This window comes from Oncorhynchus nerka, linkage group LG26 (assembly GCF_034236695.1).
Source record: "Oncorhynchus nerka isolate Pitt River linkage group LG26, Oner_Uvic_2.0, whole genome shotgun sequence".
Classification (NCBI taxonomy): domain Eukaryota; kingdom Metazoa; phylum Chordata; class Actinopteri; order Salmoniformes; family Salmonidae; genus Oncorhynchus; species Oncorhynchus nerka.
In genome coordinates this window covers 14,156,741-14,169,328 of record NC_088421.1, presented here as the reverse complement: position 1 = coordinate 14,169,328, position 12,588 = coordinate 14,156,741, and the positions used below count along the sequence as shown (strand labels likewise).

The window sequence follows — 12,588 nt, the reverse complement described above, 5'->3', positions numbered from 1 at the left end:
TGTAGACTGATTGTGTTCCCATGCATTCAACTTAGCTAATAAAACCCCAGGCGTCCTACGCCACGCCTTGTTCCCTGTAGTGAGAGTTAACCTGGCTGTCTAGTGTGATCATTTAGCAGCCCTGTTAGCTCATCTATCAGCAGGAGAAGAGCCCTGCCTTTCTCTTCATGTTGAGATGGCTCTTCATTAAAGCCCAATCTGTCCCTGGACGTTTTTATTAACGCACAAAACTCTGCTGACCTTTCTATGGAGATTGTTCTCCTCCGACACCATCCATCAGCAGCGAGGCGATGGTGTCAGCGCCACATTAAATGTTTGCTCAAACAGAAGGTCTTTACAGGTACTATTAGGACACTCAGCTTCATTCTTTTCCATCTTCAAATTGGCCATTGAGTGGGGTAAGTTTAGAATAGTTTTTCTTCTACCGATTTTAACCCAGTTTATCTAGCTAATCACATTAAATTGGACTTTTTACAATAAAGTTATTTGGAGTAAAGTTTTGATTTTTAAAAATGTTCTAAGACAGTGAGCAACATTTTGAGACGTTTAACTGATTATTTCCGAAACAGTTACAGACTTAACTCCCCTGACTGAGTCATTACCATTGGCTAAAACTGTAGGAGCCTCTTAAATTCTCCACCATCCAGCCATATAGGAGATTAGCCAATATTGACGTACTGACAGCAGTCTTATTACAGATGGAGATGGCAGCTGTTGAAGTGCCTATGTCACTCTCATGTGAAGTGGTCAGTACGAGCTAATCTCCTGCTTCAGCTTGGATAAATATAGAACTGGAATCGTTCCTGTGGCTCCCAGCAGACAATGAGCCTGTGGATGTCACAATGTAGTTGTTTAAATGGCTGGATCCGAGTGTGACTGACTAGAGCAAGTGCACTTCAGTCTTGAGTAGTCGGCACCTGGACTGCAATTAGTCAAAGAATATCTTTCCATGTCTTATCTTTAACGGGATGCCATTGTGAAGGAAAGGACTCCCAGTAACTATTAGCAGTTGGTGGCAGTGGCTAGGTAAACAAACCCATAGCGTGGATTCTTTTGCAGTCCCTCCTTGTCCGTAGACTGCTTTCAAAGTAAGGAAACAAATATGAAATTTCATAATTTGGCTGAAACATCCCTTTAACACCCATATGTTGGAAGAGGCTTGCGGAGACTAGCAAGTGGTTGCACAGTCATTCTAATGCTATGAGTGGTTGTGTTCTGAGACCATCTGGAATACCTTGTTTTGCTATCTGTGCTTATGAAACAAGGACATCTGCTCAAGAACCATTATCTGGTCTCAGCAAGACCACAGATGCTGCCAACAGAGACCCGACTCAGACTAATCCAGACGGCTCATCTGATTAATCATGTCACAATGAAACTTCACTGTTCACAGAACTACTTTGGCATCCGTGACTCATGTCCACACATCTATGCTCAATTTTTAGAATTTGGCACATTTGTTTGTCATCCCTTTTACTTTAAATGTCTGTTGCTGACAAACGTCCCACTAAGGTCAAGTGTAATTCGCTGAGAGGTGTTAAGGGTCATAAAGGGTAATGAGGCTGTGTCATTGATTCTTATTAGGTGAAACTGATTTATCATGGAACTACATTCAAAGAACCGACCTCGCTCAAAAGCTAAGCAAATGAAACAGAGCTGGATGTCTCTCTTTCCTCAAATATGATTTTCCATATGTAAAGGATGTTTTTGTTCTAAAGCCATGCTATTTTCGTTTCATTTTGCAGAACACTTGAGTATTAACCTAGAAACCCAGTAAGACATTGTATATCAACAGTGTGACAGCCTGTTATCATTTTTTAAACAAACCCTCTTTAATGACAATGACAATGACGCGACACCAGACAACCTTCCAACTGCCCCTGTCTCACCTGCTGTGGGCTTGGCCTACTTACTACAGTTAATGTTCTAGTCATTAAGGCCACACTGAAGCAGGTGTTACTGTATTATAATGTACCGCTTCAGTTGTGATGCTGACACCCAGGCTTCCCATTGTATTTCATATCTTCTAGCCTCGGAGTGAAGATACTGGGAAAAAACTGGTTGAATCAACGTTATGTCCACGTCATTTCAAACAAAAAAGTCAATGTGATAACGCTGAATCAACATGGAAAACGAATTGGATTTGAAAAAAAGTCATGAACATAAGGGAATTTAGTATTTTTTTTCACTCAACGTTTAACCTATATCCAATGACATGGTGATTTTATGGTTGTTGATTTCACGTTGAATTCAACAACTCAACCAAATGTAAATCAAAACTAGAAGTTGAACTGACATCTGTGTATAGTGGGTAGGTTATAGGTTCACTGACCAAAACTGAGGTTCCAATTTTGGATTAAACTTCATAGTTTAAAATATCTTCTGCGATATAACATTCCAACAACAACCTTAGCACAGACATCTTATTATTGATCTTGGTAAAGTATTCAACTTTTTCTGCTAGAACTATCTGCTCCAAATAATAAAAATATGTCGTTCTGGAAAAAGAAAGGAAGTGCATCTCTGTGGTTGTTTGTTCATTGATCTCAGGCTCTGCAGGTGCAGGATAACCTTCATGACATCTCACGTCAGAAGTGGAAGAAAGACTGATGTGTTTCATTTGACTGCAGAGAGAGAGAGAGAGAGAGAAAGAACATAGATGAAAGGCATGTGTTTCCAAGAAAAAATATTCTTGAAATAATATAGTGACCCAGCACAAATGTGTGTGTGTGTATATGTGTGTGTGTGTGTGTGTGTGTGTGTGTGTGTGTGTGTGTGTGTGTATGCTTGAATGTACTGTATGTAGGCCAAAGCAGCATTCCAGATCTGAACGTCCAGTCTAATAAAAGGACAACCTTTCAGTGAGAGGAAGTGGGCCACTCACTATTTTGGACAGAAAAATGTTCAAACAAAAGCACCTAAGTGCTGATGGATTCAACAGAAAGTTCATTTAAATAGGCCAATGTAATTCATAACAGCTAACGGTCTAAGGTTTGCACTCCCAGTAGGCTGTCAAAGAAAAGCAATTTACTCCACTTTCCAACATTTAACATAATTTCCATTGTATGGCAAAAATTAGTCCGCAGAGGGAAAGTCCAAGTGGATGCTACACTGCAACTCATTCTCCATCATGAGTTGTTTTAAGATTACAGACTTCAAAGTCAAATCCCTGTTTGCTCTTAGAAAGATGGCGCCGGAGAGAATGGCTGCCGTTTTATTTGCACTAAACCAACCGTGTTAGTTTTTTTGCATTGTTTGTAACCTATTTTGTACATAATGTTGCTGCTACCGTCTCTTATGACCGAAAAGAGCTTCTGGACATCAGAACAGCGATTACTCACCTCAAACTGGACAAATAATATTTCTTTAATGAGTTGGACGGAAGGACATACTCCAAACACACGAACAGGCCCTCATCCCCGTCATTCGCTGGAGAAAGATTTCGCGGAAGGAGATTGGGGTGCCTTGCGAGGATCAGGCGATGAGTGGCTAATCTCTCTGTGCCATCCGTACTTTTAGCTAACGCTCAATCGCTGGAAAATAAATGGCACGATGTCAGGGATTTCCTCCTCTTCTTCCGAAGAGGAGAGGCGAAAAGGATCAGAGGACCAATATGCGGCGTGGTAAGTGTCCATGGTTCTTTTAATACGTAAATGTACACATGAACACTACAAAACAATAAACATGGAAAACCTAAACAGTCCTATCTGGTGCAAAGACAGAGACAGGAACAATCACCCACAAACACACAGTGAAACCCAGGCTACCTAAGTATGATTCTAAATCAGAGACAACTAATGACACCTGCCTCTGATTGAGAACCATACTAGGCCGAAACATAGAAATACCCCAAAACATAGAAAAACAAACATAGACTGCCCACCCAATTCACGCCATGACCATACTAAATAATGACAAAACAAAGGAAATAAAGGTCAGAACGTGACACACGAACTGAAAGCACGTATATCCTATCAACGGGACATTAAAAACTGTAATATCTTGTGTTTCACCGAGTCGTGGCTGAATGACGACGTTAATAACATACAACTGGCGGGTTATACACTATTTCGGCAGGATAGAACAGCAGCCTCTGGTAAGACACGGGGCGAGGGCCTATGTATATTTGTAAACAACAGCTGGTGCACGATATCTAAGGAAGTCTCAAGGTTTTGCTCGCCTGAGAGTATGTAATGATAAGCTGTAGACCACACTATCTACCTTGAGAGTTTTCATCTGTATTTTTCGTAGCTGTCTATATACCACCACAGACCGACGCTTGCACTAAAACCGCACTCAAGGAGCTGTATACCGCCATAAGCAAACAGGAAAACGTTTATCCAGAGTCGGCTCTCCTAGTGTCCGGGGACTTTAATGCAGGGAAACTTAAATCAGTTTTACCTCATTTCTGTCAGCATGTTAAATGTAAAACCAAAGGGAAAAAAACTCTAGACCCCTTGTACTCCACACACAGAGACGCGAACGCAGCTCTCCCTCGCTCTCCATTTGGCAAATCTGACCATAATTCTATCGTCCTGATTCCTGCTTACAAGCAAAAATTAAAGCAGGAAGTATCAGTGTCTATATGTCTATAAATAAGTGGTCAGATAAAGCAGATGCTAAACTACAGGACTGTTTTGCTTGCACAGACTGGAATATGTTCCGGGATTCTTCCGATGGCATTGAGGAGTACAGTCACTGGCTTCATCAATAAGTGCATCGATGACGTTGTCCCCACAGTGACTGTACGTACATACCCCAACCAGAAGCCATGGATTACAGGCAACATTCGCACTGAGCTAAAAGGGTAGAGCTGCCGCTTTCAAAGAGCGAATTAATTACTTAAAAATCAGACAATGTGATTTTCTGGATTTTTGTTTTAGATTCCGTCTCTCACAGTTGAAGTGTACCTATGATAAAAATGACAGACCTCTACATGCTTTGTAAGTAGGAAAACCTGAAAAATCGGCAGTGTATCAAATACTTGTTCTCCCCACTGTATGTGAGAATGCTATTCATTGACTACAGCTCAGCGTTCAACACCATAGTGCCCTCAAAGCTCATCACTAAGCTAAAGACCCTGGGACTAAACACCTCCCTCTGCAACTGGATCCTGGACTTCCTGACGGGCCACCCCCAGGTGGTAAGGGTAGGTAACAACACATCCAATACGCTGATCCTCAACATGGGGGCCCCTCAGTGGTGCGTGCTCAGTCCCCTCCTGTACTCCCTGTTCACTCATGACTGCACAGCAAGGCACAACTCCAAGACCATCATTAAGTTTGCCGATGACACAGTGGTTGGCCTGATCACTGACAACGATGAGACAGCCTATAGGGAGGAGGTCAAAGTCCTGACCGTTTGGTGCAAGGACAACAACCTCTCCCTCAACGTGATCAAGACAAATGAGATAATTGTGGACTACAGGAAAAGGAGGACCGAGCACACCCCCATTCTCATCGACGGGGCTGTAGTGGAGCAGGTTGAGAGTTTCAAGTTCCTTGGTGTCCACATCACCAACAAATTAACATTGTCCGATGGTCCTCAGATCCTCAATTGTTTTTACAGCTGCACCATCGAGAGCATCCTGACGAGTTGCATCACTGCCTGGTATGGCAAGGCACTCGGCCTCCGACCGCAAGGTACTGTGCCGTAGTGCGTACGGCTCTGTACATCACAGGGGCCAAGCTTCCTGCATCCAGGACTTCAATACCAGGCGGTGTCAGAGGAAGGCCCTAAAAATTGTCAGAGACTCCAGCCACCCTAGTCATAGACTGTTCTCTCTGCTACTGCACAGCAAGTGGTACCGGAGTGCCAAGTCTAGGTCCAAGAGGCTTCTAAATAGCTTCTACCCCCAAGCCATAAGACTCCTGAACATCTAATCAAATGGCTACCCAGACTATATGCATTGCCCCCCCCTCTTCTAAAATGCTGCTACTCTCTATTAATATCTATGCATAGTCACTTTAATAACTCTACCTACATGTACATATTACCTTAATTACCTCAACACCGGTTCCCCCACATATTGACTATGTACCCCCACCCTCTTTATATAGCCCCACTATTGTTATTTACTGCTGCTCTTGAATTATTTGTTTTTATTATCTCTTACTTTTTTTTAGGTATTTTCTTAAAACTGCATTGTTGGTTAAGGACTTGAAAGTAAGCATTTCACTGTAAGGTTGTATTCGGCGCATGTGACAAATACAATCTGATTTGATTTGACGTGCTATAATGTAGATGACTGAGATATGATATTGTTGAATAGCAGCAGAATAAAGATGCAGATGAATGTGTGACACCTCCTTGGGGGATGTACTGTGTGGTTTACATGAAGTAGAGGTCTTCTCGTGTCCAAAAAGTTGGATCTGGACTCGAACAGAGCCGAGGATAATCAGACCCAGATCCGACCCGTACCCAATGGAAAAATTTCAATTTCAGACCCGAACCTGTGAAGAACTCTACTGGGGAGCCATTTTGAAATTATATCATTTCTATTGTCTCACTCACACCCAGGGCCTTTGGAGATTTCATTTGATTGGAACATCCTAATTCCTGAAATGAGAAGCAATTTCTTCTGCGGATCAGGATGTACAGAAAAAGACTGCGTGGAAGTGGATTTCCTGAAATTGACTAAAATTGGCAGTTTCCTGCCTTCCGAAAGTCACTTTCTCATCCATCTATTTTTTAACCAATATTTTCTGCAGTTGCACAATTAGAGCTAAATCCAGACTAAGTAAAATGGAAGATGTACTGTATCTGAGAGGAACAAACAGGTATTTTGAGGGAGAGTGCAGGTCAGGTTATATGGAGAGTTGCTTTCAGATCGAGAGCATGATCCCCCTGGCAAGCTAGTTCTGTCCAATCATGTACACTGAGAAATAATGGTGCTTTGGACTTGGTGAACATCGGAGTGTGAGCCTTCTGTCTGTCAGAATGGCAGCGGTTGTAGTTATATCTACTATGTTAACATTGGACAATGTGCTCACAAGCTGATGCTCTGACAGCAGGTGCTTGAATTTAAACCTGAGTGACTTCAAAATGATTGTGTAGGTGCACTTGATTGAGATAAGCCATTAAAGTTCCGGGATGGGTGGAATTTGCACCTCAGGATCAATGGAATTGAAGCTCATCAGGGCTTTGATTTGCTGACCTTCCGTTAAACAAGTAAACATCCTGGTGGATGCCAGTCTTCTTTGATCATCCTACTTTCATGAAATGTCAGTACGCATGCATTATTGACAAGATTTTTTCCCTCTCATTTTGTAAGATTTCTCAGCCACACATTAGATGAGTTAGATGAGATGATGAGGATACAGAATGAATAGATATACTCTTGTACATTTAGTTGGGAATGTTCTGAAAGTTATAGTTAGTAACAGAAAGTCTGTCCAAAAGAATGGAATTTACTGTATACACTGGATTCAACTGATATTCTGGTTCTGATCTGATTGCTCTTAAGTTAGTCAAAACTTTACAACACAACTAGGAAACATACAGAATAGAACAACACAAAACATTTAAGAAGCCAGGCCTTTTATTCATAGCAGATTTTGAAAAGGCCTTTGATGCAGTAAGATTGGATTTCTTATATAAATACATTTTGGTGAGTCTCTTATTCAATGGTGAAAAGTAATGTATAGCAACCCCAGGTGTAAAATAGTAAATAGCGGCTACTTCTCAGAGTTTTGAACTGTCAATAGGAGTTAAACAAGGGTATCCGCTGTCACCATATCTATTCGTAATGGCCATCGAAATGCTAGCTATTAACATTTGATCAAATAACAACATTAGAGGATTAGAAATCCAAGGCTCAAAAACAAAGGCGTCCATGTATGCCAATGACTCAAGTTTTATATTAAGTCTACAAGCTAGATCCATGCAATGTCTCTCAACTGAAACATAAAATATGATAAGTGACATATATATCTTTAAAAAACACAACTTTTACAGTACCCTGCAGTTTACCTATAAAATGGGCCGACGGTGAAGTAGACATACTTGGTATTCATATCACAAAATATATAAATGAGCTCTCCACAATGAATTCCAATAGAAAACTAGTAAAAATTTGACAAGATCCAGCACCCATGGAGAGGTAAACACCTGTCTATTTATGGAAAAATTACACTGGTATAACTCCCTAGTCATATTTCAGTTTACTCACTTACTTATGGCGTTGCCTACTCCTGATGTTTCACTTTTCAAATCATATAAGCAAAAATATTTAGCTTGATCTGGGATGCTAAACCAGACAAGATAAAGCATGCCTATCTATTTAGTGATATGAACTGGTTGGACTGAGATTATTAAATATCAAAGCAATAAACCACTCTCTAAAAGCTTCACGAATAGAAAAGCTTTACTTGAACCCAAAATGGTTCTCACGTAGATTACTAAGAAAAGCTCATCCTTTGTTAAAAATTGCATTTTTGCCTTTGTGCAGATTGCCATGTCTCATTTTCAATGAATTGAAAATGAAACCTTGTTCAAAGTATCTCTTTTCAAACAAGCATTGCAGAGCTGGTTACAATTGCAATTTCATCCCCCAGAAAATATATTACAACAAATATTATGGTTGAACTCAAATGTGCTGGTTGATAAAAGACCGAAATTTATGTAAAAGAAAAGGGTATTTTGTTTTAAAATTATATTGTAAATTGGAATGGTAATGGTATGTCCTTTATGGAGCTATTGGAATTGTATGGGAAGGTCTATCCAATCCAATATTACAACCAATTGATTACAGCATTACCCCAAAAATGGAGGAGGCAGGTGGCAGCGGGAGGAGGTAGAATACTGGTCTGTCTGCCCAATATAAAGGACTAAAACTGGCAGAGGAACAAAAATAGCATAAATAGGAACGTATACCAGTTTCATTTAAGGACCAGGAGGTTGACAGCTGTGCAGCTGTGCAAAATAGCTGGTAAGGGATTTTTGATGTACTGATTCCATGGCACAGGGTGTTTGAGCTGATATATAAAATGACACAAGATTCAAGACTTCGTGCCTTTCAGCTAAAATTATTGTACAGAATTCTTGCCACCAAAACAATATTGAATATCAGTGGTATACAATCATCGCAGCTCTGCAGATTTTATTGTGAGGATACAGAATGAATAGATAATTTATTCTGTTATTGCCCTCAGGTAGCCTGCTTCTGGTCTCAGGTTCAGGAATGGCTGAAATAGCATAACATTAATCTAAAATGTACCCTAGAAATAGCATTGTTGGGAGATTTGAAGAGACCTGGTCAGTCAATTACTAATATACTAATACTCTTAGTAAAATGATTTATCTTCAACTCACAATGTGTGGATTCTATTCGATTAGATAGATGCAAATTGTATGTTAAACATCACAGCATTAGTTGAAAGATATATGGCGCATAAAAAAAACAGGTCGCTGGTCCGGGTTCCCAATTTGACTTGGGGGGGGGGGGGGGGAGTGGGCGGGGATCCAGGTTGCTCCTGCGGGTTGCTCGGGATGGGAGTGTCTGCTAGATGACTGAATGTAATGTAAATGTTGAGCAGGTAGAATGTATGTTTTAATATTCAATTTAAAATCTATATCTATTTTTTTTTAAATGCTTGGAGCAAGTTTCCTCATCCTCATTTAAGACCCCTTTGGAGTTCACCACCACCATAGAGTGCCTGTATGTACAGTGACATCAAGAGAACAGCATGACATCAAGAGAACAGTATACATCACGTCAATGTAAAGCTAGTGTTTCTGTGAGAAGGAACACAGTGTAGTGTTGTGGACCTGCCTGGTCGACCTGGTCCTGCTGTCTGCCTGGAGGAGCGGGCCGGTGGCCAGCACACAGATGGCAGGGTGGGAGGACAAGCTGCTACTTCTGGGTTAAATGAATTAAAAATGTGCTCTCAGCCCTTTAGCCATATTTTGCTAGGCTCACATTTATTTTGGAAACTTGTTGACTGGACATTCTGGATTCAGGATTCACCCCCATTACTAGGAAAAATAGTTTCATCATCAACTGAAGAACTTTTGGGGAATATAAGCTCCATGTTCTCATTAAAGATTGGTGGTGGAGAGAGTGTTATGATTGAATAGGACATTATAATAACAGTCATTACTAGGGTCATTATTTGATCACATTCATATAAGGTATTCCTGTAATGGACTTGAGATGAAACCCTCCCGTGAATGCTCTCATTGAGGCATCCCAAGTTGAGGTTGCCTGAACTGTTAGGTCTACTCACAAGTCTTATGTATTGTATTTTAATATTTGCTTCCCCCTCTAGTACTCTTCATCATCCTCTTCCCCCAGAGAGCCATTGAGATGGAGTGTAACAGATAGCTGCAGCCAGCAAGGAGGACCTGAGTTTCTGCTGTCCCTCTCCAAGGAGCTCCCATAATGGCGCTATCATCAGTGTGAACACTGTTCATTTTTCTGGGGAATCATCATCATCCTCTTCCCCCAGAGAGCCATTGAGATGGAGTGTAACAGATAGCTGCAGCCAGCAAGGAGGACCTGAGTTTCTGCTGTCCCTCTCCAAGGAGCTCCCATAATGGCGCTATCATCAGTGTGAACACTGTTCATTTTTCAGGCCAACTGACTACCCAGCCATGCAGAAACACATTTCACAAATGTACAGCACATTACAGAAAAAAAAACTAAAAATATGTTTTAGTGTCACATACGCTGGATATGTGCAGTGAAATGTGTTGTTATATAGGGTCACATATAGCAGTAGCTTTGCGTAATCCAAAGCCCTTTAAAATATCAATTCATCGCCCAGGTGCTTTTGTGTGTGTGTGTGTGTGTGACATGTCATTATGTATATTTTAATGGCTAGAATTGCTTAAGGTGTTCGCACACAGCAGGTAGCCTAGCGGTTAAGAGAGTTGGGCCAGTGACCGAAAGGTTGCTGGTTCGAATCCCCAAGCCGAAAAATCTGCCCATGTGCCCTTGAGCAAGACACTTTACTCTAATTGCTCCAGTACGTTGCTCTGGATAAGATCGTCTGCTAAATGACTGACGTGAAACATACCGTAAGTCACTTTTCCATCATATGTTATTTTATATACAGTATATATATACAGTTGATGTCGGAAGTTTACATACACTTAGGTTGAAGTCATTAAAACTAAAACTGTCTTGTTAACAAACTATAGTTTTGGCAAGTCGGTTAGGACATCTACTTTGTGCATGACACAAGTAATTTTCCAACAATTGTTTATATACAGATTATTTCACATATAAATCACTGTATCACAATTCCAGTGGGTCAGAAGTTTACATACACTAAGTTGACTGTGCCTTTAAACAGCTTGTAAAATTCCAGAAAATGATGTCATGGCTTTAGAAGCTTCTGATAGGCTAATTGACATAATTTGAGTCAATTGGAGGTGTACCTGTGGATGTATTTAAAGGCCTACCTTCAAACTCAGTGCCTCTTTGCTTGACATCATGGAAAAATCTAAAGAAATCAGCCAATATCTCAATAAAAAATTGTAGACCTCCACAAATCTGGTTCATCCTTGGGAGCAATTTACAAATGCCTGAAGGTACCACATTCATCTGTAAAAACAATAGTACGCAAGTACAAACACTATGGGACCATGAAGCAGTCATACCGCTCAGGAAGGAGACGCGTTCTGTCTCCTAGAGATGAACGTACTTTGGCGTGAAAAGTGCAAATCAATCCCAGAACAACCGCTAAGGACCTTGTGAAGATGCAGGAGGGACTGGTGCACTTCACATAATAGATGGCATCATGAGGTAGGAAAATTATGTGGATATATTGAAGCAACATCTCAAGGCATCAGTCAGGAAGTTAAAGCTTGGTCGCAAATGGGTCTTCCAAATGGACAATGACCCCAAGCATACTTCCAAAGTTGTGGCAAAATAGCCTAAGGACAACAAAGTGAAGGTATTGGAGTGGCCATCAGAAAGCCCAGACCTTAATCTTATAGAATATTTGTGAGCAGAACTGAAAAAGCGTGTGAAAGCAAAAGAGGCCTTACAAACCTGACTCAGTTACAGCAGCTCTGTCAGGAGGAATGGGCCAAAATTCACCCAACTTATTGTGGGAAGCTTGTGGAAGGCTACCCAAAACGTTTGACAAAAGTTAAACAATTTAAAGGCAGTGCTACCAAATACTAATTGAGTGTATGTAAACTTCTGGCCCACTGGGAATGTGATCAAATAAATAAAAGCTGAAATAAATCACTATCTGTACTATTATTCTGACATTTCACATTCTTAAAATAAAGTGGTGATCCTAACTGACCTAAGACAGGGAATTTTTACTAGGATTAAATGTCAAGAATTGTGAAAAACTGATTTTAAATGTATTTGGCTAAGGTGTATGTTAACTTCCGACTTCAACTGTATATATATATATATATATATATATATATATATATACACAAAGTCGGATATTCGGTCGCGGCCGGCTGAAACACAGCCTGGTATCGAACCCAGATCTGTAGTGACCCTGCTAACACTGCAAAATAAATATGCTTTGTCTTTGCCCACTGAAAGACAGTGTAATACAGTCAAATTATAAAAAGACTGTGGGTTGTTATGTGCCAAAACAAGTACAAACATGGGGGGTG

The 12,588-nt window shown here is 40.6% G+C and overlaps 1 long non-coding RNA gene across 1 annotated transcript in view; it reads left to right on the top strand.

Moving 5' to 3' along the window:
* The window catches only part of LOC135564660 (uncharacterized), a 529,018-nt gene that overhangs the window by 127,958 nt on the left and 388,472 nt on the right, over positions 1–12,588 (top strand). The window lies entirely within an intron of this gene.